The 27,865-nt window shown below is 40.6% G+C and overlaps 1 pseudogene across 7 annotated transcripts in view; it reads left to right on the top strand.

The window, feature by feature from the left end:
- LOC102914429 (nonsense-mediated mRNA decay factor SMG5 pseudogene) overlaps nt 1-27,865 on the top strand; it is a 124,781-nt pseudogene that overhangs the window by 69,263 nt on the left and 27,653 nt on the right. For 5 of the 7 annotated variants that reach the window (XR_013046340.1, XR_013046339.1, XR_013046335.1 and 2 more), the window contains exon 2: nt 12,437-12,589. The exons of 1 other annotated variant lie outside the window; for it this stretch is intronic. The product of XR_013046340.1 is annotated as a nonsense-mediated mRNA decay factor SMG5 pseudogene, transcript variant X6 (transcript). Of the gene's footprint in view, nt 1-11,272; nt 11,366-12,436; nt 12,590-27,865 lie in introns of all 7 variants that reach the window. One more of the 7 variants, XR_013046337.1, reaches the window with a different exon arrangement.

Genomic DNA, 27,865 nt, shown 5'->3' with positions numbered 1-27,865 from the left:
ATTTAAAAACAAACCCCATCTCTACAGCACCTTATCAGACAGATGATTCACCCTATAATAGTGTGTGTGTGTGTGTGTGTGTGTGTGTGTGTGTGTGTGTGTGTGTGTCCATACTCAAAAAGCAGGTGTCTGGCTCCAGCTAATTCCAGCAAGTCTCGCCATAGAATATCATAGTGACTTTCATTCATTAAATAGTATAGCTGAGTAGCAAAAGATTTGGCCTATATCTTAAAGGATGCAGTCAGCCATGATATGAATTTGCTCCTTTGTGAGGTAGCATATTTCATTCTGTGGCAGAGACATCAGAATTAACTTTCTGTCCACTTAATTGCCTTTGGTCTCAGAACAAACTTGTGTATGAATGTCAGCTGTGGAACACAGCTTGTGAATAATCAAGCAGGAAGCTTCATTTTCCAGTTGTTTTATTCCATGCTGTTCAGCTTAAATAGAGAGCAAAGGAGCAGTGATTTCAGATTAATTGCAGTGAAACTAGTTGGGTAATGGAAATTAGTGTCTGTGGCACCACAGGGGACACTTTCATCAAATCCTTTCCAAAGCTGGCTCTAATTGATCTTGAGGATACACCTTCAGATGTTTTTAAAAGGTGGTTTTCTCAATAGTCCCATTCTAGAAGTATCTTTTTGTTATATATTAACCATATAAAGTGTTTTTATTGGTGGAAAGTCTTTGAGAGTCTTGGGCAACCAATGTCTGGTGTGATAATTTGAATGTAGCCACAAAGGCTATTGCAGGAAGTCTGGGATGATTGAGGCTACCCTGAAGACCACGTTTAAACTTTGACTGAGGACAAAGATCAGTGCCATTTCTTCACATGTCTCCAGAAGCAGCAGACCTTCAATAAAGTTTCATCTTTAAAATGTTTATTTATTTGTTGTGTGTGTGTGTGTGTGTGTGTGTGTGTGTGTGTGTGTGTGTGTGTGTATGTACATGTACATGCTAGGACACATGTGCATGGTGGTCAGAATACAGTTTACAAGGATCAGTTGTCTACCATGTGGACCAGGAATCGAACTCACACCATCAGGCTTGGTGCCAAGACCTTTACCTGCTAAGTCATCTCATTGGCCCTGAAGTTGCAGCTTAATTTCCTGTCTAACGAGACTTTCCAGGGCAGCTCTGTCTAGGCTCTAGCACATCTGTGGAGAAGGGACAGGAGCAGCGGAACAGTGACCACCTTCTGTTCATTGTCACTAATGTGATTGTGGCATTCTCAGGCTAGGGTCAGGTGTGAGGGAGACAGATGACAAGGTCAATGTGTGAATGCAAATAGTTAAAAATCACTTTCTTGTTTCACAGCTCAGCCCCTGAGAGTTTAGATCTTTACTATCTGGACAGATTTAATATTTAAGAAGTAAAAGCCCGTTTCTTAGTATTTCAAAAGAAGTGCTGTCACTTGGAAATGCACATTTTTGTATCTTACTTCTAATTCCTGGGCCACAGCTTAGGGTGGAGGAAGAAGAGTAATCATTTTGAAGATATTTTTATTATTTAGGTGTCATCTTGGGTTTTGAATTATTCAGACAGATTACATAGATTTTGACTTTCTCCTTTCATGACATCAGTGTTGATTTCATTTTTATTTACCTTACTAATATGATAGTTCAAAGACTCCCACCAAAGGAGACAGCGGTCATGGCAGAGTAGCCATTTACAAAGCATCTTGATCAACTCAGCCCCAAACTTCATCAACTTGGTGCTTGCTTGCTCTTAACTGCTTCCCTCTTCCTTGTAAGTTTCTTCTCCATTTCTCCACATCTGAATATGTGTCCCTGAAAGTAGTATCACCTCAGAGAGGGCCCTTAGTTTGGCCCAAGTGAATTTAGTTTGTGAAGTGAAGCATTCCTTCTATGTTTTGTGAGATGCTGAGACTTACATGATGGGGTATGTTGTAGTTGGTTGTTTTTACTCTTTACTCTTTGGGGGCGGGCACCACCAGCTCCCAAATAAATACACATGGAGCCTTATTCTTACTTATAAATGCCTAGCCTTAGCTTGGCTTGTTCTAGCCAGCTTTTCTTAAACTATCCTGTGTACCTTTTGCCTCTGGGCTTTTACCTAGTCTATATACCTTTACTTCTTACTCCATGGCTTGCTGTATATCTAGGTGGCTGGCCCTGATGAGGACATCGGATCTCTCCTCCTATTTATTCTCTCTGCCTTTCAGCCCCATCTATCCTTTCTCCTGCCTTGCTATTGCCACTCATTTTTTTATTAGATCAATCAGGTGTTTTAGACAGGCAAAGTTGGGTTTTCATCTCCACCTTCAGGTCTGAGAGTGACAACAGTACTCCCAGCTGATATCCCTTGAATATTACATTATCCCTGCAAAGCAGAGGCCAAGTGGCTGCCACTCCATCAGTAGTTCTTTATTAAACTTCCTTCAGTTAGTTACTCATGTTCTTCTGTTGGGGATGGTGGTGGCTCTGATTAATTTAGGCAATAAGATACTTTCAGAAAACTTAATGTCATGACACTTTTATTCTATAAAAAATAATAAACAAATATGTAAAAAATAATTGTGAAATCATCTTTATAAAATAAAATAGTTTATTTGATGGAACAAAACTAGAATGTTGGGCCTGAGATATGACATAGATGCATATGGTGGGAAAACCCTAACTACTGTCCAAGGGATCATTGGTGATTATGCTAAAAAGAAACTAGTGAAGACATTTAAAAAGAAATTTGCTTACAGTGGTACTGCAATTGAGCATCGAGGATATGCAGAAGTCAATCAGCTACAGGGTGACTAGCACAAGAATATATGTGAGCTCCTGTTGGACCAAGGTCGTTCAACTGAAGGCTCATGGATTGAAAATGCTGGTGACACTTTAAACTTAAGTGAGGATTTCCTGTCAATGAGTAGAATTTTCCTTCTGTCCCCTGTCACAGTTTAAAAGTCACAGAACTTGTATAATGTAACTTTATGGGTTTCACTTTAAACTTGGACTAGTGTAACTCCTTTATGCAACAACAAACGGAAAAAGACAAAAACAAAACAAAACAAAAGATAATAATATGCAGGTAGAAAAATTGCTGGCTCAAAGGCCCTTGGATAGGAATGTGAAAGAACAAATACTGTAGAAAAGACTCCAGTGGTTGGACACAACAGGATGGAAGGAAAGCAGAGAGGGACCAGTGTCCTGATGCCCAGCCTAGCACTGGGGAGCAGTCCTTGGAGAGACCTGGTTGGAGGTGAATGTGTGCACAGATGACTTTGTTACATACACTTGCTTTTCCTGTCTCACCTACCTGGAGACTCCAGGAAGAAAACAGATCAATAACTATTTCTTTCCTTCTAGAAAATATAGATGTATCTGTGAGTTACATTCTGAAAAGAAATTCCATTGTGAAATTTGAAGATCGAGGTCAATACGTGTCCATTCCCCTTTCTGCTTTTTAAAACATACCCGGACTTCTCTGCTTCAGCTTGCCACTTTTTGTCTCTGGGCCTGTCATCCATATGTCTAAACCTGAGTCTGTTTTATATCATTACAAAATTCTCTTCCAGAAAGCCAGCCATGTGCGTAGTATAAAGGCTAAAGTTAACCTGTGAGCCCCACTTGCCCAAGGACAGATAACTTCCTGGAATGCTGGGGACATTTGTTCACGTAGGATGACAAGCCACAGGTTTTCACTTCAGTAAACAAGGTTGGTTGCCCCAACTGTCCAGGATGTGCTTGATCATATGTAGGCAGGAGGTATGTAGGCAGCAAGAATGTCAGAATATATGCTTGTTACTGATTGGACAAAGGCGGAAAATACTATAGCTTTGTGGGTTTTTCCTTTAGGAGCATCTGACTGATATAATTCAGCACCGTTCTCTGAGAATTCTGGGTATGGATCTGGCCAGTGTCCATCTTCCTAGCCAATATTTGATAAGGCTTGTTTCAATTGGACAATTGTGGGTTTGGCCTTTCTCTTCGCCATTGTCAGGTTTAACAGTGGCTCATCTCACAGAGCATTCCTTGTGTTTCTCTTCCCTTTAAACATGAAGAAGCATTGTCTCTAGTTTTAAAGCTCAGGCCTGTCACTTCAGGTGGGTGTGCAACTCTCGTAACCCTCCTTATCTCACAGCCACCTTTCTTCCTCACCCTTTAGCTGCTTCTGCAATGCACTGTGATGTTAACAGTAAACAGGAGCTGGCAACACAGCACTCTGCACCACTGCACCCTGCAACACAGCACCCTACAACATTGTACCCTGCAACATTGTACCCTGCAATACAACACTGCACCCTGCAACATTGTACCCTGAAATACAACACTGCACCCTGCAACACAGCACCCTGCAACACTGTACCCCGCAACACAGCAGCCTGCAATACAAACCAGCACCCTGCAACACAGCAGCCTGCAACACTGTACCCTGCAATACAACAATGCACTCTGCAACACAGCAGCCTGCAACATTGTACCCTGCAATACAACACTGCACCCTACAACATTGTACCCTGCAATACAAACCAGCACCCTGCAACACAGCAGCCTGCAACACTGTACCCTGCAATACAACAATGCACTCTGCAACACAGCAGCCTGCAACATTGTACCCTGCAATACAACACTGCACCCTGCAACACAGCACCCTGCAACATAGCAGCCTGCAACACTGCACCCTGCAACACAGCAGCCTGCAACACTGCACCCTGCAACAATACTGAACCCTGCAACAACACTGAACCCTGCAACACAACAGCCTGCAATATAACACTGTACCCTGCAACATTGTACCCTGCAACAACACTGCACCCTGCAACACTGCACCTGCAACACTGCACCTTGCAATACTATACCCTGCAAACAGCACCCTGCAGTACAACACTGCACCCTGCAACACTGTATCCTGCAACACTTCACCTTGCAACACTGTACCCTGCAACAAAACTGAACCCTGCACCCTGCAACACAGCACCCTGCAATACAACACTGCACCCTCCACCACTGCACCTGCAACATCTCAGCCTGCAACCCTGCCCCCTGCAACCCTGCGTCCTGCTCTATATTGCTGACTTTTCAGCAGAACCACCCACAGTGCTGATGACCACTGAGGCCTATCTTTGTGGGGAAAGGTTTTGAAGCTGCATAGGCATTGTGGTGAATTCCTGTGATCCCAGAACTCATGGGGCTAGAGACAGGAAGAGCGAAGTTCAAAGCCAGCCTGTTCAGCGTAGAAAGGTCTGCCTGAAGACCTCTGAGCCAGCAAACCTCTACCTGTGTATTACTGCCGTTTAGTGCCCCGTCCATCATGTATTAAGTCAAGTATAACCTCCTCTGAAGAATTTTCCAATTTTGTCAATTTTAAAATTAGTTCTCTTAAAAGAAACTTTAAAAAGTAGTGTAAGTGATCATGTAAAGTATGTGTGAGTTTCTCTGCACATAACTTTAAAAATGCAGGGCGTGCTTTTTGATTATCGAGTTAAAGTACTCAGAGACTACAATTCTACTTTTTTTTATTCAATTGTTTTGCTTGAGGAATACCTTCAACCAGCAGCTGTAAATACTGTTCAACATTTAGAAAAAGACATTACTTAACTCACTAAAGTTTCAAAAAAAAAAAAAAACTTTTCTGAGAGACAGTTTTCCCAGTGAATGCTGCTGGATAAGAGAAATCTGTCAGTTCTCTAAATTCATCCTTATTTTTCAAGATTTGGCTTCCTGTTGACAGTGACAAGGACGCAACATTCACAGACAGAACAGCACAGGGTTTGTTGCAAAGATAAACAACTGGAGAACACCAACTAGACTTAATGGGTTATACAAACCACAAATAAATAAAATTACGAGACGATTCAGTTAGAAGTGGTGGGAAGGGAGGGACCCAGGAGTATAGGAGAGGGAAGAAGGTTGAGTATGATAATATACGTGTGTATATGTCTGAAATGGTCGAATAATGGTAATGAAAAAAGTGTTAAGAGATAGACCCATCAGATTTAGGCATTAATGTGTTGCAACCACTAGATGGCAGGAGTGAACAACAAAAATAAGCTGGCCTCCAGCAGTGGGAAAGGAAAAAAACCACTGAAAAACTCCCAGTTTTTATTTTTCACCCCACTTATTACAGGCTCACTTCCTCACCCTTCACCTAATGCTCCCCACTGTCCTTTTGTTTACAGATGTAATTTTAAGAAGCCCTACCTGTTTCTGCAGAATTAGATATGAAAATCGGCCACGAGAAGAGTTACTAAAAATGCAAAAAGTATTTTCTCGAATTCAAAAGCTTTTTTATAACTGCTTTGTGCTGGAGGTGGAGATCAAGCTTCAGAAGATAGCAAGGCTCAGAAAGACTTAGGCTTTCAGACCCTGGCTCTCACATGCTGGCAGGTTGAGGCCAGCTGTGGCTGAGTGGTGGGGAGGGGGTGTGTGTGGGGGGGGCAGACAGAACATGCCAGAAACCCTAGGGCTCTGTCTACATTGATAAGACATAATCGAGCTCTCTGATATTATCAAAGCACTGGTTCGATAATGATTAAAGTGCTGAACGGAAGTTTTTCTTTGAAACAAAGCAAAACAAAAGAAAACCCACCCATCCAAACATCCAGACAAACAAAGCAAGTGTGAAAGCCAAGCCCGGCCTGATGCAGGTGCAGAGGTGGAGACAGAGCTGCCTGCTGTCTAGTCTATGCGCAGGGGAGGCAAGGGCTTGACTGGCTGCTCACTCCAGGTCTCTGCTGGAGAGCATGATTCAGGCTCCCGATTCTCCCTGGAGTCATCATTCTCCTCAGTAAACCCTCCTTATCTGATACTGATTTATTTATTCTATTTCCAAAGTCTTCCCCCTTTGAAGACTGGGCTCTGAATTCTGAAGTGTAGAATTTGAATTTTGGCCCCTGATCCACCAGGCACACAAAAGCACAGAAACTAAGACTCTATGAGGAGGCCTTATGAATCCTTACTAGTTGTAAGCTAATTTAAAATCACACACACACACACACACACACACACACACACACACACACACACACACACTTTGATATATATTTGAACAGGAGTACTCTACATTAGTGAACAAATAACGAATCTGTTGCCAGAAGACATGGTCTATTAAGTGAAACTCTCACTGTCTGGCACATGTTACTTTCCTGTGAGCAATTGTCAGAAATGCCCAGGAGTCACCTAAAGCATGTCAGGCTATGGCCATGGCTCTTGGTTGCCTGCCCACCATAGCTAGATGACAAGACTTATTATTGCTGAGGACACTACACACTTTGGTGGCAGAACACAGAGAGAGAAGCCAGTCTTGGACTGACCAGGAAACTCTCTACTGGTTTAACATTCACAGGTTGCAGAGCCCCATGCTGGCTGCTCGAGGACAAAAGATGACAATGGTCCCCCCTCCTCCAAATGTGGACTCTGTCTGTTACAGTATTAGCCTGCCAGACCATAGGTACCCACTGGTGTAATAGTGGCAAGACTGTTGATGGGGGCAACCAACCACTCTTAAATTGATTTGAGACCAGCTCCACAGGAGGGAACTCGTGTTCAAATCCATGGCTAGGGGACTCAGGTTCTAGGGGAGAAACTATTGATGCTTTTCTAAGTGGTTTTCTTGTCATACTGCCTTCTTCTAAATATTCATGTTTATAGCCATAGATTTGTGCTTGACTATCCTTGGTCAGAGAAGTTTCTTACTGCAGTGGGTAGCGGTTAATGCAGAGACATATTACCATTCAAAGTGCTAAAAATAATTGACCGTGAGTGCTGAACTGTAAAGATGGTCATTTTTTCTTTTGGACTGTGACCATTGATAGGTTCCCCAGATCTCAGGATAGCCCCATACCCTTGCACATATGGGCAACAATAATTAGACACAGTGAGTAAAAAAAAATAAGTAAATAAAAATTATAAAAAGAGGGCATGAAGCTGGGAGGGAGATGTAATGTGGAGTAATGGTGGGATTTGGAAGGAGTGTGGGAAAGGGATTTGGTTATTTCCATTCATGTATATGTATGACGTTTTCAAAAAATAAATATACATGCATGTATATGTATGATTTTTTTTATCATTTATTATGACATTTTCAAAGAATACTTAACAACTATTTTTAAAATCAGGCTTCAGCTGGGTGGTGGTGGCACATACCTTTAATCTCAGCACTTGGGAGGCAGAGGCAGGTGGATCTCTGTGAGTTCGAGGCCAGCCTGGGCTACAGAGAGAGGGCCAGGAAAGGCTCCAAAGCTACACAGAGAAACTCTGTCTGGAAAACAAACAAACAAACAAAAACAAAGAAACAAAAAAAAAAAAGCAGGCTTCAGGAAGCTTCTGTGAGGTTAGCCATGCCACTTGGGGGACACTCTGAGCCAAGGAATGTCCAGCCGCTGTATTTTTAAAAATCTATAGGTAATAAAGGCATAGAGAAAGAGTCACCTCTTTAGCCATCTTCCTCTTTTTTATAATCTTTGTCTTTGTCCTTTTCACACATGAACATGAAAACACATGTGAGTGTAAAATGAACCCTGTCATAACCAAAGGGGATTTTAAAAATTCCTTTAGTTGTTGTTACCTGTCACTTGCTTTTTCCTGGTGTTGAGGTTTAATATGAGTCCATGACAGGCAGCAGGGAGTCATTGACCCTAAATGAAGCAGCCTTTGTGATTACAAGTTCACTGAATAAGGGCTATGTGACCTCTGACAAAAGTTCAGACACCCCAGAGCCTAACATGTCATTTAAACACGTCTTTGTGCTGCTAAACAGCGCATACACAGGGAGTGTAATTGTGTAGCTGAGTTGAGAAGTCGCTGCTCCCCTTGCTGGGTCTGAGTCAAGTGGTTGAACCCCTAGAGCTGTGGTTTTCTCATTGATAAAGCAACATTGATATTACTTTGCCCACTACTGGTGAAATTATTAAGGTCACTCCATGTAGTTAAAAGGGAGGTTTATTAGTGGCATAATTTACAAATGAAGGGATAGGTAAGTTGCAGTGTCTGGAGAAGGTGTGGCGCAGTCCGGTGGTGTTCTCTGGAGAACTCTACTCCGTCAACCTCCACCATCCAGGGTCCAGGAACAGAGAGAGCAGCGCATCTGGATCTCAGGTCTTCAGGGTCCTCTCTTGGCCTGCCTTGTAGGCGTGATAGTTACTGAAGCCTCAATAGTGGTTGGAACTTCCAGGTCAAAGCTGGAATGGCTACCCACTACAGCCCACAGTGTTGTTCTGAGTGTGAATTAAGCTGGGAAGTGCCTTACATACCTGGGCCCATAGTAGGTGTTTAATGAATGGAAGTAATTAGTTGGGGACAGTGATAGAGGAATAGATTGTGGACTCTGGAGTTTATTGGGCTCCATTTCATTCTCACTCTACATCTGAGACAGGCTTCGGATCATGTGTGAGCTACCCGAATCTCATCTGCAGGATGGTGATGATACCATGCTGGCTACAGGCTTGTTGTCCTGGCACTTGTTAATAATTCTTTCCGGGTGATCAGTACTATTGTTCAGTCCTTAAACTGTTTATTGAAATAAAAACAGGTTTTGTCTTTGGAACCGAGAGAGCTGTTACAGCAGAACTATGGCTTTAAGCCAGGTATGTTGGTGTATACCTTTAATCCCAGGCAGAAACTGATAACTCTCTGTGAGTTCAGGGCCAGCCTGGTCAACATAGAGTTTCAGACTAACCAGGGCTAGTTAGACTAATGATGAGAAGACCCTGCTTCAAAAATCAACCAACCAAAAAATAGAAGAACAACTTGCTTCAGGGAGTGTATAGATTTATTGGCAATGGAATAACAGCAACAAGGAAAAACAGAAGTATAATAGGTAAAAAACATTGTTGCTTAAACTTAAAGCAAGCCAGCATCATTACCAAATGTAATAACATGATAGAGTGCATACTCGAGCTTGGGAGATTGCAAAAAAAGGAGAGTGTCAGGAGCTGCCATCATTTAGGTGAGGTTTTTATGGATGACTAAGATGGAAGATGTGGAAACTGAGATGAACAGACCGTAACTTGCTGTGGAAGAGAAATAACAGAGGAGAGGAGGCAGTGATGGACAGGCCACAATCTTAGGTGATGGGGATAGAGAAGACCCCAAGGAGAAGTCCTTATGAGCTGGTGGTAGAAACAAAGGAAGGGAGAGGGTGAATTGCAGTCATATTTGGAGAAAATGCCGTGCAGCGTGAAAGGTTGCTGCAAAGGCCCTCACTTAGAAGCCTGCTTGTTATGTTAAAGTTGTCAAGCCAGTCATGGCTGGACAAGAGACAGCAAAGGGAAGTTGAAGCAGATGGAGTTAGAGAGGTATCATTGTGGGGCAATGACTGATGAGGGAGCAGATTATTTGGACCTTGTGTGCTGTCTCAAAGACTATGGTCTAAACTTGAGTGAAATGTGAGATCATTAAATGATTTTGAGCAGAGAAAAGGTAAGACCTGAGTTTGTCTACAGAGCACTTTCCCGGCTGTGCTTTCAGAAATATTTTAGAGGAAGTTGAAGGCGGAGAGTTGAAGTATATTGGACTCTTGAACACACACACACATGCATGCACGCATGCACACATGCACACATACATACACACGCACACATGCATACATGCATGCACACATGCACACATACATACACACGCACACATGCATACATGCATGCACACATGCACACACAAGTTATTTTCTTAGGTAGGTTTTGGTAGTGAGAGACGTTTTATGAAACAGATACTACAGTATAGGTAAATATGACGACACTGGTAACCCATGTTGGCAGCCAGTTCAAACATGTGACGATATGAAAGGACAGTCAATGGAAGGGTCCTTCACTTGCCTTTTGTGGAGGATGAGAGACCCAGAAAGCTCTCCAAATGGGGAGCAGTGAACCCATAGAACTCTTATCTCATTTGGGGGCTCAAATTAGAACTCAGAAAGTTTGCTTGGGCTCATCTTCCTATAGTGTTTAGTGCCGTTTCCTTGTGTGAATTCTCACCATTCTTTACTTTTCAATGAAATGCCTAATAACATCCTAAAAACTTGGTGTGATGAGCTCTCTCCTTCTCCAGGGGGGAAAAGTCCTGGGAACGCACATTTCTCACAACTGCTGCTGCTCAGAGTGTGAGCAAAGTGTTCCCAGACTGTTTCCACCACTTCCCTCTCGGAATTCATCCAACCTTCATGAACTACTTTTATCTCCTTTAGTACAACCAGACTCAATTCAGAATACCTGTTTTACAAGGTAATTATGATGTTATACAGATGTGGTTTGCATGGAAAGAACTCAGCACATGTCTTTTTACACCAGGAAATCAATACTGTGTTACATCTCATCTCCCAGGTTTTCATCTGCCCACTCCTGTGAGCTTATTGAGGACAAGAATTGTGTCTCATATCCTATCACTTTTCTCACTAAACAGAAGATAAGACAATAGTAAGTGTCCCTTCATCAAAATTTCCTGTCCATGTAAATTATGAAAGAAAGTTTGTCAAAAACTCAGATGTGAAGCAGCTGTCCTACAGATGTTTAACTCAGTAAATCTGAGGTAGAACAGTATAGCTGATTCTGTTGTAAGTAGTCTTCAGAAACAATTGCCAATGCCTTGGGATGCCTTGACTGAGCTCACTTAAAACAGCCAGAAGTTAACCTTAATATGTCCATGTCTGTGCATGAGGGTACCTGGTTCAGTCACCAGCAAATAAAGATACCATGTCGCCACTCTTATCTTCCATGAGAAATTCACACCTGTGAGGGGTTTTGATGCCTTATTCATCATGGCTAAGAATCCTCATATCTTGAATATTTTTAACCCTTGTGTCTTTGTGCAGACTGGCCATGCTCAATTGGGACATTTCAATTTTGAAAATGAATAGAAGTCCTAATGACTTCACCTTGTCTATTTTGACTCCTGCATTTTTCAGACCATTGACATATAGTTGTATTTGAAATGAATTGTAGAATTTTTGAGAAATTAATTATACAAATGAATATGCACAAAATCACCTGTCTACACTGCTCCCTCAATCACACAGAAGAGAGCTTGTCTGCATTTCTTACCCCTTGCCAACAGTGATAGCATTTCTGAGAAAAAAGGAAAAAAGGAAATGTTGATGTTGAGACTGAAGAGGGAGGTTTTCATTATTTCAAAAGAAACAATCCCCCTTGCCTGAAGGTTATTCTACCCTAATGGAACAGAGTTGTTTTTGTGTTTTCCCTACACCAATGAAGTCTGTGTGCTTATGTGTGAGCTTGGAAATGTTTCCAGGCACCAGTGTTTCCTTACTCTGACAAACAGGAGTCCCAGCTGGCACTGAGTGAACAGCGCGTTCCAATTAAAATTTTCATAACCCTGTCCAATTTCTTACCTTCTTTTCTGACCCCTGGCTAAATTAGTATCTCATTAAAAAAATACAGATTCTTTTCCTCAATAAATACCCCCTTTCAAAGCTCTTTTTACTTGCTGTTCTTTTTATCTAACATACATTCCCTTCTCTTTGTCACTAGGTAAAATCCCACCCAGTCTTCAGAGGCCCCCGCTCCTCTGCCTGCTCCTCTGCTGTCCTGTAGCACAGCTGGTTCTCCCATCAACAGTGAGGATCACTTGCAGAACAACTGCTTTAACTGGGAAAACGCAACCCATTCCCACAATCCTATAAGGTAAGAACTCTTATTGCTGTGTCTCAGTAGAGGAACTCAGAAGACCAGGGAGGTAAGTGGCTCTCTCAGCTTTCACACACAGTAAGAAAAGATTCGATTCCAAGTCACCATAGGGTGAAGTGAAATTCCAATACTTTTGTCCAAGTGCTGTGAGGCCTGGATATTCCCAGAGTGAAATCATCACAAATCTAACCAGCCACTGATTCATCATGCTGTAGCTATCACATATGACAATAAGCTCTTTGGAACTGGAAACTCTGTTAGCCTCTTGCCCACACATAATAGATTTTAAATAAATATTTGCTCAATAAATTAGATAGAGAAGCATCTCTCAGATGTGGTGATATTTTATTTGTGCTGAAATGTGGTGATATTAGTGTGTTAATAAATAAAGTTTGCCTGGAGATCAGAGGTAATAGCAAGCCATTAACACAAAAGTCAGGTAGTAGTAGCACATGCCTTTAATCTGATCACTTGGCAAGCAGGGTCTTTGTGTGTTCAAGGACACACTAGGGAACAGCCAAGTGTGCCTTAATCCCAGTACCAACCATAGAGACCTGGAGGTCTATACAGACAGGCAGTGACAAGGAAATGAGGTAGCTGGGCTAAGAACCAATGAGAGGGCAGAACAGCAAGGCAATAAAAGCCTGGGTAGACAGGAAGTAGCTCTCCTGGGAAGCTACAGTGGTGGCTCTCACTATTTCCCTGATCTCTAAGGCTGTCACCCCTATATTTGGCTCTGTGTTTCTTATTTAATAAGACTGTTTAGGAATTCGTCTACACTCAGAGCCTCTTGAAACTAACAAGGTCAGTATTAAGTCTCTAACAATTCTGGCCTGTTTATAGTTTAATTCAGTACTGCCAATAGTTTGAAAATAGATGCATATATGCAGAGATTTTTAAAACAGTTACTAAGATCCACAAAAGCTACACATTGAAAATGAAGATGTTGTCAAGAAAAGTCATTGGTGTCCATGATTCTCCTTAATAGTAACTATTGCTGTTACTGTCAAAGACTGTAATCAAAGGCTATAGTTATCAGTTATTCCTGAGACATATCCTCATTTTACTTCCCTTTTCAGGAAGTCTATAAGCTATAGCTTAAAAATATAGGCTACTCATTTTTCCATTTGTATGTGACCTATTCTATATGTACCTTTAATAATATTTATTATAACATTCTGAGAGAGTTAATATTGGAGGGTCTCCTGCTTGCTGAATAGGTTATAAAGGTCTTTATTTCTGACATTGTGATTTTACATTTGGTATTCAGTCTTGCAAACCATGAAACCTAATACAGTACATTTAGATGTAAAATATTTGTGAAATTTCACTTCTATCCCTTGTCTTTGGGGTTCCCATTTTCCCTATGCTGTGTAGATTTCCATTTTTATTGCTTCACAGCTGGTTTCCAGAATGAAAACCACTCCAATTTTCTACCATTGTGGACACATGAAAGTCCCTTTTTATAGCAAACACTCAGCAAGGAATGAAGCCAGCAGCAATACATAGATGTACCAGCCCTTTTCTTTTTAGGCCACCAACCAGCTCCCAAATCATGAGATGGAGGCTTACTATTAGTTATGAATGCTTGGCCTGGCTTAGGCTTGTTTCTGGATAGCTCCTTTAACTTAAACTAACCTGTTTCTCTTTATCTTCCTTTTGCCTGGGGGCTTTTTACCTTGCTTACTTTCTTTCTGTCTGTCTTACTGTCACTACTTCTTATGTCTGTCTGTCTGGTGGCTGCCTGGATGGCTCCTGGCATCTCCCTCTTTTTCTCCCCCATTTTCTTCTTTCTCTTCTTCTCTCTTCTCTTCTTCTTGAGCCTAGATTTATCCTCCTATTTATTCTCTCTGTTTGCCAGCTTTACCTATCCCTCTCTTGCCTAGCTATTGGCTGTTTAGCTTTTTATTAGACCAATTAGGTGCCTTAGGCAGGTAAGGTGAAACAAATGTAACACATCTTTACATAATTAAGCACACATCCTTAAAATGTTACACAAATGCAGCATAAACAAACGTAACACACCTTTACACAGTTAAAGTAATATTCTGCAGCATAAAACAAGTGTAACAAATCTTTGCTCAGTTAAAATAGTATTCTACAACATTTCTTCCTTTTTGTATAAAAGAAAGGTTTTAATTTTAACATAGTAAGACTATATACAGTAAGAACAGTTATCAAGTTAGAATTATGCTCCCAATGTCCAGTACATTTATATTTGGCAAATTCAAAGAAAAAACTCAATTATTTATCCTGTCTTGGTGAGTCCAAAGTTTTGTACCTAATTTATATTCTATCATAACTAAAGAAAACTGTTGCTATTACTATCTAGTCTTCAACACCATCAAAGACCCCAGAAGGATATATTTCTTGAGTAAACAGAAAGAGTGGTGCAAGCTATTTCCAAATCTTTAGAAATGATAGAGATACCTGGCTGACTGAATAGTCACCTGAGGTTCCTTGGCAATGTTGGGGCATCCAATCTTTGGCCTATAGGCCTAAAATATCTGGGAGATTCTTCTATGAAGCAGGAATTTTGAAGGACTGTCCAACTTAGTCTTGGCAAAGTCCAGCTGCCGCTTTCCTGTGTATCCTGCAGAATGTCTGGCAGACTTTTCTACGAAGGAGGAATTTTAAAGGACTGTTCACCTTGTTTTGGCAAAGTTCAGCATTCTATTCCTTCTGTGTCCTGCATGTCCATTTTGGATGATATACTGTCAGTAGTTGAGCCAAGGGCAGTTTCTTACCCAAATGGTTAGCTTTGTTGTTTTGAAAGCAAAATCCATATGAAAATTCTTCAATGCCCACCATCCTTTTATGAATTAGATTTGTGATGCCAGGAGCAGATGTGTCTCACTGTCATGAAAAGCCTCAGATTATTAAATATCTTGAATGCCATATTCTGTAGGTCTTTGAAGCATTTGAAGATCACCCATCTATCTAAAAAAAATCCATTTAATCTTAAAAACATATCTAATAAGGCTACAAGTTTGATTATTATAGATGACTAACTATTAACCTGCATTTCTTAATCATACATTACATTTTCAAATAAACTGCCTAAGTACAATACCTTAAACAAGAATAGAAAGATATACAGTATAACATTAAATTTGTATCAATATACCAAAACCCATACCAATGTAAAGTATTTTAAGTTAATAGTGGTCCTTTTATCCTACATTCCTATATCCCCACTAAATGATGACAACTATCCATAACCCACAGAATGACCAAAAACCACCTACCCCACCTCTTGGGAATGTGAGCAAAGACATCTTTTTAGAAGACCTGAGAAAATTGAGATAATGATTAAGTTCTGGGAAAATCAGCTATAACAATTTGTTGTCCTGTCTCTGTGCAATGGGAAAATGCAAGGCTTATCTACAGTCCTGGCTAGAATAGTCTGAGGCTGTATCATCTCAGCCAGCATCCTTGAAGCTGTTCTGGATGCAGTACTCTGAGGAAACTATAACGAGGCACCCTGAGAGACTGGATCACCTGGGCCACCTGTTTTCATTGGTGTCTAGCTCCTTGCTCTGAAAACACACAAACTTTCAAAGGTAACATACATATCTGCATTAACACAGTCAGAGACTATATACTGTACACAAGCCATCCAAAAATATTTTTTTTTGTTTTATGTATGAGCATGTAAAATATATGTCACCTGTCTTGTAGTTTTTCTAGCTTTATTTCATTATATCTGTGGCCAAGATTTTCAGGCGGTCTTCCACTATCAAACCTGATCTTTATCAACCTTGAATAAATCCACAGCCTTTCGTTTCCTATGAAAACAAAAGCATAATCTCTTCCCCAAAGCAATACATTTTTGACTTCCATCTTAAAATTAAGGCATTCCTAAAGTATCTAGGCTGGTTTAATTTAACAGTTCCTTTTTCAACCCAATGTCTCTTAGCAGCTAATGTTTGGTCATCAGCATTCAAAAAAATTCCAAGACAACACAACCACATACAGGATCCAGACTCTCTGTGTATTTCCCATCTCTATGTGGCTTATTCATTTTTTATTATTTATAAACTATTTACTTTTTTTCTATGACTGTCTATACCCATTTTCTTTTCTTTCTTAAGCCTACATACATTTTTAAATGCACTATAACCTGTTTTTTTTTTTTTTTTTTCTGTCTGAACCTGTTTTACTGTGTATCTCTAGCCTTTTCTGTCTGCATGAGCAAAACCTTAAACTGCTAAGTTACCACGGGGTTCTCCACCTTCAGAGGCTGGCTCTACCCCCTTTTCAGGTCAGTGAGAGCTGAGCCTTAGGCTAGCAGCACCTGGTTCAGAGGTGCCTTTGACCAGAACTTCATTCAGTCACTCCAGCTCTGTGATGCTGGTGCCCATGCTGCAGTAGGCTTTTTTACTTAGCTACTGGCTGCTCAAGTACTTGTTTTATGGCAGAGCCTCTTAAAAGAGCTGTATCTTTTTTTTTCCCTTTGTCAGGCCCCATGTGGAAATTTGGGCCCCATGTTGGAACACCAAATGTACCAAGCTTTTTCTTTTAGGCCACCACCCAGCTCCCAAATCATGACACAGAGGCTTATTATTAGTTATGAGTGTTTGACAGGCAAGGTGAAACAAGCACAACATATTTTTCCATAATTAAATACGCATCCTTACATTGTCAGACAAATGCAGCATAAACAAATGCAGTGCACCTTTACTATCAATTCCCTAGGGCTCAAGGGGGCTTTGCTATGTTCAGTGTGGGATATCAGGGGAAAAAAAAATCTATGTACACTATGTTCTTATGTCTGTTAACTTTATTCCTCTAAGACAAAATTACATCAATTCAGCTATAGTTCCACCAGGCATTCAAGGCAGGAATAAATCTAGACATACCAAGCTCTATATCCGTCTGCTTTATTTCTCTGGGATGAAATCCTGTCTCCATAACTGCAATTCCATCCAGCTCCCTAGCTCATAGTCCTGCTAACGACTAACTCCTATGCTTCCAGCCTCATCTTCATCATCCTCTGTACCCTCTTTCTCCTTCTCTGCTACTCTCTACTCCTGGCACTCAGAAAACTCTTCTTGAGATCTGCTTACCCTCTAAGGAACCTCTGTTGTCCTCTCTTCTCTCTCACCATGCTGTTCTGTCTTTGTCTACAGAAAATACCTGCCTTTTCTTTCCCTGGGCATGTGGTTCCCTGCCTCCTCAGGAATGTTGGTTTGTCTCTCATCTTGATATGTAAAAACCTCTTTTGTTTTCAGTCAAAATGATCTGGAGAACCACTATGCCTCCTCAAGGCAAGGGCATGGTCTGAGCTTCATTAGCACAAGAAACAAAGCTATGTGTCTCCCTCCAGCTTGTCTCCTAAGCTCAGCAGGGCAGTTAGTAACTTAGTAGGTACAACAGGTCTGGGGAGCTGAATTGTTTACCAATTGGTCTGGTCATGCAAAGATTTCATAGCAGAAGACAGAATATTAAAGGCTGGGTAACAACAAATATTCATAATAAATGGCTTTGCCTTTTGACAGAACCTTGGCTGGTCAAAGTTCAGCTTTTTGAATCTCTATGATATATTCTTGCGGCCTGCAAGACTTTACACAGTTAAAGTACTATTCCACAGCATAAACAAATGGAACATATCTTTGCCCAGTTAAAATAATATTCCATAACACATAGACACATAGGGTGATGAGCTGAGAAGGAACCCTTTACTTTACTTATAGTGAAATTCAGTGTAGACCCCCTTAAAATAAAATAGCATTAGTGACCACTATGATATTTTACTAATGAAGACAGTTTCAATCAGACATTTTTTTATTATTAATGATCTCATTAATTGTTGAAATTACATGCATGCATGTATGTGTATATATATGTGTGTATATATACATATATTCCTAAGCAAAACCTGCTCAGTCTGTATAATATTACCTGTGTGTATGTTTTTCAGAGCTGATCACTTGGTATTAGATAGCCAATAATTGGTGTGCTTTTCCCTGGGAAAGACAATTTCTCACTCTCAGAATTCCTCAGTTGCCTGTACTTCTTTGTGTAGGGTTTAGGCCTTGTGGTTTTTACCCTGTCCACTTTAACTGCTTTTTAATAGTATTGTCTGATGCAAATTCACATGACCCAACATGGACCTGTCCGTAAACAGAAATGGTTGTTTCAAAAGACTTTTTTCTTCTTTTTCTTCTTCTTCTTCTTCTTCTTCTTCTTCTTCTTCTTCTTCTTCTTCTTCTTCTTCTTCTTCTTCTTCTTCTTCTCCTCCTCCTCCTCCTCCTCCTCCTCCTCCTCCTCCTCCTCCTCCTCTTCTTCTTTTCTCTCTCTCTCTCTCTCTCTCTCTCTCTCTCTCTCTCTCTCTCTCTCTCTCTCTCTCTCCTTCCTTTTTGAGGCAGAATCTCTGTTATATAGCCCTGGCTATCCTAGAACTCCTCATGCAGACCATGCTATCCTTGAACTCACAGAGATCCCCCTGCTTCTGCCTCCCAAGTGCTGGGATTAAAGGCGTGTCCCACCATGTGTGACCTCAAAAGAATGTTTTAGTAAAGACTTGTCCAGATAGCTGAGGATTTTTTTAAGACTGGAAAAAAATTAGAACATTTTCTATTAGTTTTAAAAGTAACCTCACAAATAATGGATTTTTATTATATTTTATATCTAATTGTTGTGTAAAAGTGTGCCAAGGGAAAAATGCTTTCTGTCTGAAACTAGAACTTAGAATTGTTCTTTGTGTCTAGTAACCTACAACAAATACTTACTGAAAAAGTGAAAAAAAGTCAAATCAGCCACCATCTTAAAACTGGTTGACAATATGATTATCTTTTTCTTCAATCTGTTTTGAGTCTTAGCATCATAGTCCTCAATATTTAGTTACTTTGGTAGCATCTCCACTACTTGTATAACTATTTCTTCATGTTTGGACTGTTGTAAAAATTTGTTTATCCATTCATCTAAAAACTTTGGTAACAGTGTGTGTGTGTGTGTGTGTGTGTGTGTGTGTGTGAGATGCCACAGTAGGGCATTGTCTTAGTCACTGTTCTATTGTGGTGAAGAGACACCGTGACCAAAGCAACTCTTCTAAAAGAAAGCATTTAATTGGGGGCTGGCTTCCAATTTCAGAGGTTTAGCCCATTATCATCCCTGGGAAACATGGCAGCAGGCACGGCAGGCATGGTGCTGGAGAAGTAGTAGAGATCTACATCCTGATCCACAGTTGGCGGGGGGGGGGGGGGGGGGGGGGGGGGGGGGGGGGGGGCTAGCTACTGGGGGGGGGCGGAGCTAGCTACTGGAAACCTCCAAGCCCACCTCCAGCGGTGCACTTCCTCTAATAAGGTCACACTTATTCCAACAAGGCCACGGCCACCTAATCTGTACAATATTTTCAAGTCGTTCCACTCACTAATGACTGAACATTCAAATATTTGAGCCCATGGGACCACTCTTATTCAAGCTCCATGGACATTTATCTTAAGGATGGTACCAGAGATGGATCCACAGTTTTCTTCCATTCTGGCTTGGACAGGGATTCCCCGGAATTTAGTTCAGCATACATGCATAAACACCACGAGAAGGCTAATGTCTTCTTTTGTGAGCAGGGAGAGGTTTGTTTTGGCTGGAGTCACAGAGGACATGATTCTTGAGCCAGTACTTCCATGCGGAGCAGGTAGGAAGAGTCTGGAGAAAAGGGAAACAAGGAGGAGCAGATGTATCAGGGCATTTACGGACTGACTGAGCCTGTTTGTTATGATTCCTGGAAGGATACACTGGTTAAAACTCAGGCTGGAGCGGGGCTAGAGAGATGGCTCAATTCCCAGCAACCACAAACATGGTGGCTCACAACCATCTGTAATGCTATGTGGTGCCCTCTTCTGGCCTGCAGACATACATGCAGGCAGAATACTGGATACAAAACAAATAAATAGAGACATGCCTCGTTCAGAGAACGAGGAGCTATGCAAGCGAGAGACAGGGAACAGTCCTGAAGAGAGAAGACCCTGGGCATGTCAATAAAAGACAGTTCCTGAGAGATAAACTGGAAGGGAAGCAGACATTCTTAGGAAAGTAAACCCAAACAGAGATACAGGAGCCTTGATCCACTCACGTTTATGCCTTGAACTTTTAAAACATTTACCAGATATCTAACAAGGTCTGAGGGACGAGTCAGTGGTATTTTACTTCGAAGGGGCGCATGGCCTGAGAGAGGAGACAGGAAAACAACTCAGTGGTTATTACACTTATTAAAAGGGCAGTAGCCGGGCGGTGGTGGCACACGCCTTTAATCCCAGCACTTGGGAGGCAGAGGCAGGCGGATCTCTGTGAGTTCGAGGCCAGCCTGGTCTACAGAGCGAGATCCAGGGAAGGCACAAAGCTACACAGAGAAACCCTGTCTCGGAATACCAAAATAAATAAATAAATAAACAAACAAACAAATGGGCAGTATGCAAACCCCTCCCCTCAGGGCTCAGGGAACCCCGTGGAGAAAGAGACAGAGGGAGAGGAGGACACCAGGAGAACAAGCAGAACTCCTGGGAACTGAGAGCAACTGCAGCAGCATGCACGGGGCCTGCACCAGGCTTTACCGGTCCTCTGTGGATGTCTTATGGGTTCTAGTTTAATGTTTGTTATGGGATTCCTAAGTGTGTTAACAAGTGGGTCTCCGATTCTTGTGCCTTCTTTTGGGTTCTTCGGTTTGTCTTGTCCAAATCCAATAGGATAGCTTTCGTTCTGTCTTATATTTTATTATTATCCCTTAGAAGTCTCTTTTCTAAAGAGAGACAGAACGGGAGTGGATCTGGATGGGAGGATGGGAAGGGGAGGTGGAAAGGAACTGGGAGGGGAAGAGAGGACAACCTTAATTAGGATATATGATTTGAGAAAATAATCTATTTTTTAAAAGATATGGAATAAAAAAAAAGAAAAGAATATTTTCTACCTCATGGGAGAAATATTTTCCGTGGCTGCCCCCATTGTTCTCTGTGGTGTTGTGCTTAATAGCATTTAGTGTAAACTATCCGGAGTTGGGTAGCGTCCCTGCTGCACCCTCTCTGCAAAGCTGTTGGCTTCCCGAGGATGCAAACCCTGTTCTTTTTAGATCCCATTTGCTGCCTCAGGCTCATCTGCTTCTGTTTAGCTAAGGATGAAAGAACCCAGACAGAGAAGGCCAGCTGAGTGAAAGGGGGAGCAGACGCCCTGCAGACACACCTAATTGGCTAACTTCCAAAACATCCTCAGGCTTCCTTTGATGAAGTGTTAAAATCGTGTTTTCCGGGACTGAATGTCTTTTCAGAAGGGTGATAGATCCTCTTGCCAGGATAAAAAAGAGTAGAATGAGTCCCATAGCCTACACCTGTCATCGGTTCACTTTATTTAGACAGCAACAGGCTGATGAAGAGGGCTCCTGCTTTCTAAAAAGAAGGAACAAAAAAAAAAAAAATGCTAGTTATCACACATAGGTCTCCAGGTTGTGTCAGCAACACTGTGGGCACTTGCCAAGGAAATAATTTAGCAGGTGGGAAGTAGTTTATAAGTGGATTTTCCATCCCTCCCTGTGGAAAGTAAACGGTGACTCAGACACTAACAGTATCTCAGGGTGTAAAAGAGATTCTCTGGGGTTTTCTTTTGAGTTGGCTCATTGACACGAGGTAAGCTCAGTGTTGCATTGACGAGGTTTATGAAGTGCTGAAGTGAGTAACAGAGGGACAGATGAGTGCCAAGCACACAGTAGGCTCTCCGTTAGCCTTATGGGAAGTCGTGCTTCTGTTCTTCATTCCCATCCCTTTAAATTCTTCCGTTGTCGTCTCCACACTTGGTGATACACAAAGACACATATATCATTTCCCTCGCAATTCCAGGACACTCTATGCATTATAATTAGTGGGCAAGATCTATTTTATTAACTAAATACATTTGCCTCCATTTTCTATTTACTATTTATCAAAGTATTAAATAAAATCAACAGATGGGTTTGGAACATTGGATGATAACTCAAGTGATACATCTTGCTGCTGTCCTCCTTCCTAAGTGTCACTATTGTTCTTTTTAGGTAGAGTCTTACCATGTAGCGTAGGCTGGTCTGGACATCACTGTATAGCCCACAGGGGCCTTGCTTTATGGTAATCTTCCTGTTTCAGCTTTCCTAGTGGTGTGATTACAAGAGTGAGGCACCTTGTTTTCCTCTTTAAAAGAAGACTAATGTTGTCAAATTCGGATGCCTTTCACTAATTGTTAGGATTCCACTTGTAGCTTCAAAGCCTTAGACATATTTTTTTTTTAGGTCACACTTCTTTTATGTCTGATTTTTAGAGAGAAAAAGTTGCAAGATCATACAGGAAAGGCTCTAAAATCATAAGACTTAAAACATGGCCATCAGAAGTTGTTTTCCTCCCTTCTATGTGTTTAAGATGGCCATGTGATTGTGTTAGGTAACTGTTCTGAGGCATGAGGCATCTTCTGACTTTCTAATTATAATTGAAAATACTGTTAGTATTCCACTTTCAAAATAAGAGAAAACAGCCACAAAAACATTTAATGCTATCTTCTTTATAAATGATATTCTTCCTTGCCTTGCATGGAACTGTTATAGCCAGAATGACTAATAATCCCTCTCTATATAGACTATACATCAAGCAAATGGGCTTTCCATTTTATTTGATAATTCATGTTTGCCTTAAATTTTAGTTGAAGAAGAATTATCCAAGGAGCTTATCAAAGTGGGGAGACTAATATTCTGCCAAAAGAGATTCTGACTTAATGGGTTTGGGGAGAAGTTATGGAGTTTTATAGTTTGGAAAACCTTCTTGTGGCTTCTGAAGTACCACTGAGATGCACTCCCATTGAGATGGACTCTACCTGGGCTTTGTTAATGCAAATGCCACTCAGAACTGTCCACTCTTGTGTGCTCTAACGCCTCTCATAATAGTCATTCACATCTTTCCAAATACAGCCTCATCAAATTTTGTTATTGCTAAAATATAAGGTGATTAATTTTGTAGTTTTCATATTATAATGTAGTTCTTTGTGAATTTAGGAGAGCTTTGAGTTCAAGGCCAACCTGATCTATAGAGCTAGTTCTAGGATAGCCAGACAGAAAAATCCTGTCTTGAAAAACCAACCAACCAACCAACCAACCAACCAACTAACCAACCAACCAACCAAACCAAACAAACAAGCAAGCAGTGCTCCCCCACAAAACTTACTGATTTAAATATATTTAGGAATACATGCATAGTAGTTACTATATCATACAGCACAGGTCCAGACAGTATATTCAGATTTGACCGGTAGCCATAGAATTTATCTAAATCAAGGCAAGACAAATTTCAAAGTCATTTACAAAAGTTCAGTTTTTAAAAATGTGATTGCTGGAATGGTGGTTGTTTCAGGCAGTGTGTGGTGGTGGAAAGAACACTAAGTGTGAATCAGGCTTTGTCACCAATTATCAGAATTCTTTTTGGAGAAGACACTTTCCCTAGTGAAACACGCAGGTGTCTAAGGTTTCCATCTGTGACTTTTCCTGGGGAAATAATGAACAAATGTCTCTTCATCCCAGCTAGGACACTGATGGTAGATGAGAAACAATTCTACTCACATCCAGCTTGGTGAACCAGTGGGTTTCTTGCATTCCTTACAGAAAGACATAGGTGTCCCAAGGGCAGTCATATCACCTAAACTCGTCTCAGCATGGGTAACTCAGGGAAGTTGCATTCCCAGAACTCACTGCATAATTTGCAGGCAGTTGCACTAACGAGGGTCTCTTCTCCCCAGAAATTATTTATTGTTCTTATAACATGTGGTGGGGGCAAAAGCCTGTAAATCTTGCAATTTTCTGAGCTTCCTGAATTTTGTAAGTTTTTTTTTCAATTTTTATTTATTTATTTAAATTCCTGGACTTTATGAGCTCTTCTTCTTATAGGAAGGGATGTTCCAATTTAGAGTAAATAGCCACAACTGCCCCCCAAGTCCAGTATAAGACCATTGCTTAACCCTGTAGTTAAAAACATAGTGTTAGGAAAGTACATTTCTGATTTCTCTGTGTTCTTCACTCAAGTAACTAGCAATGGTCTTATACTGGACTTGGGGGGCAGTTGTGGCTATTTACTCTAAATTGGAACATCCCTTCCTATAAGTTTTATATCTAACTTATCTTTTATCATAACTGAGGAAATTACAACTATAACTGGCTCATACAATACAGCCTCACGGACTACCCCATAAGCCTAAAATTTTCTTTGCATCCCCATAAAATACAGCACCCCCCCCCCTCCAGCAGGAAGTATTAAGAGATGCTACGCCCAAATTCCCAAATATACCAAGCTGGCTTTAGAGGTGGAATTGGCTCACTCCCCCTCTAAACCCAGACATATTTAAAAGAAAAATGGTTAAGAGATTCTTGTGTCTCAAATCAGAAGAGCCCTCTGGTGTGGGACAGGGAAAAACCAATATTTTTATTTAAAACAGGTTGATTATAAATGTGATCTCTTTCTAAAAAAGAAAAGGAGATATGATATAGATATATAGGATATAGAGATGATAAGATAAAAGGGTAGATTAATGAACCTACTTTTAAAGAACTTGTTTAAAATGTTTTACATTGGTATAGATTTTAGTTTATGTTTAAAATGTTTTACATTGGTATAAATTTTAGTTTATTGATACAAACTTGAAGTTAATTTTGTTATTCTGTATATATATATAATTCTATTCTTGTGTGAGGTATTATGTTTTTGTAACTCATTTAAAATTGTAATGGATAATTAAAAAATAGATTAATAATTAGTCATCTATGATAATCATATGTGTAGCCATGTTAGTTAAGTCTTCTAGGTATACATAGATATATTTCAGATAGATAGATCTTCAAACACTTCATAGACCTAGAGAATATGGCATTTAAATAACTTAGAATTCTGTTGACATGAGACACAATTGCTCCTGGCTGCACCACTTTGATCCTGAGAGAATGTTGGGCTTCTAAGACATTTCCATTTGGAAGTTTGTCTTTTTGGCACAAAATGGCCTACTGGGCAAAGAACTGCCCTTGCCTTGACGGCTGACAGTACAAATGCAATGCTGTCCTTTCTGGACAAGCGGACACAAGGAAAGCGACCACTGTACTCTGCCAAGACAGGGTAAGATGGTCTTTCAGAATTCCTGCTTCTAAAAATGGTCTGTCAGATACTCTAGGCCTGTAGCCAATTTGAATGCACCAACGATCCTGAGAAACATTAGGTGACTGTCCAGGCTGCCAGCGGTCTTGGTCTACTCTTGCAAGATTCCCAAAAGTTGCTTGCATCCATCTACCATTTCTCAGGTACCATTATGTTCCTTCTCAGGTCTTTGATGGGATTGAAGACTAGCAGTTGTAGTTACAACTTAGTATATATAATATCTTAGATAGAACATATTAAGTATTAGATTCAGGTTCTTCAGGATAGGATACCTTTTGTAATGATCTTTACAACATGCCATTTACCTATGCTCTATACTTCTCTGGATTTTAGTATGTGTTTCTTGCTTGATATTGTTTGCATTGGTTGTAGTTACATCTTATCTAGGTCATTATCCCTCATTATTCCTAGACAATATTTGATAACCATTTCTTTGTATATAGTCTTGTATTAGTTTAGAACCTTCTTATTTAGACAAAAAGGGAGAGATGTAGTGAGTAGCCATTCCAGCTTGGATCTGGAAGTTCCAACCCCCATTGAGACTCTGGCAACTGTCACGCCTATGAGGCGGGGCCAGGGGAGGCACCTGGAGACCCGAGAGTGGGATGGGTGAGTGCTCTCTCTGTGCCAGGACCCTGAATGGTGGAGGTGGACCGAGCAGAGTTCCAGAGAACACCGCTGGATTGCAATACACCTTCCCCAGACCCTGCAACCTACCTATCCCTTAATTTGTGAGTTACACCATTAAATAAATATCCTTTTAACCAAGTGGAGTGGCCTTAATAATTTCACCAATAGACCCCCTTCACTTAACAATTTTCTACTGTTATGTTTGTGCAATTACATTGCACCTACAAATCTCTTATATTGCCTCTTGCATACTCTTCTGTTATATAATTACAATGTTCTGCTTTTAACTCAATGTGAGCTTATCTGTGTGTGCTAAATAGTGTCTCCTCCCTCCATTTCCTGTGTTGATGTCCTGACCTCTATTTCCTAAGAATGTGACTACATTTGAGACAGAATCTTGAACAATATTGAGGAAAACTACAGGGGGCTTAATCCAGAGTCACATTGACTCCCTGAATGAAGACTGTATGTAGATGCAGGGGGAACATGGCCCAGGGGGAGCCAAGAAGAGAGAAGGAACTAATACTTGTAGTCTCAGATGCCCAGCCACTAGGAGTCAGGGGAGATACATTTCTGTTGCTTAAGCCTCTTTAAGTCCTAGCCTCTTAATCATTGCAGCCTTAGCAAACTAGTATTACACAGAACACCAAACTTCTTATCTTCCACCAGAATTGCCTAGAATGAAGACCTTATTCTGATTGTTTTTTATTCAAGGGAACAGTTTGTGCATCCCACAGGTAGGGGACAAACCCCTTCAAACATTTGAATGGACTTTGGTCAAGACTTTTATCTTGTATATACTGTTTGTGTTTCTTATGTCTAATTTGCTTATTCCTTATATCCTGTCTCTGATCAATCACCACCCCCAACTTTGTCACTGAGATTCTAATTTGAGACTCTGTCTTTCCATTTCTTCTGCTTATCATAATTATAATTGTGTATTTTTATTTGTTATTTTAATTATATTTATTTATTTTTTATATTTTTATTTTTATTGACCCTGCACTTCACTTGGATATTCACACAGCCCTTGTAAGATAGTGCTGTGATTCTTCTTCCTGGACTACCTGGGTGGGTAACCATTGGAGCATAGGAAGTACCTGTTTGTATGATGTAACACAATAGTGAGTTGAACTGAACACTTTTGTGTGGACATCACTTTCAGACTTGATTTACATTGCAATAGTTTGGCTTAATAAATATACCTTTCTTTCATAAGTCTTTTGAAAAATAAGCTATGTTATAGTTCGTCAAATTCAAAGAAGCCCTCAATCAGTTTGAGAAATCAGAAGTTATTATCACTTTCAGTGATGCTGAGTTGAGTCTATTAAAGGTGGGTTTTATTTTACTTACAAACGGCTAGTTTGCATTGATCACATGAAGGTTTCTGAGACAAATGTTTTAAAAGATTAAATAGAAGAAATAGTAAGGGAGGGATGCAGTAGCAATCCTCTCATTTTATAATTCATTTTTTATTTGACTTATATGCATTTCAGAGAAG

This window comes from Peromyscus maniculatus, chromosome 20, assembly GCF_049852395.1.
Source record: "Peromyscus maniculatus bairdii isolate BWxNUB_F1_BW_parent chromosome 20, HU_Pman_BW_mat_3.1, whole genome shotgun sequence".
NCBI lineage: Eukaryota > Metazoa > Chordata > Mammalia > Rodentia > Cricetidae > Peromyscus > Peromyscus maniculatus.
The sequence above is the reverse complement of the archived record's forward strand: the minus strand, read 5'-3'. Positions and strand labels throughout refer to the sequence as shown.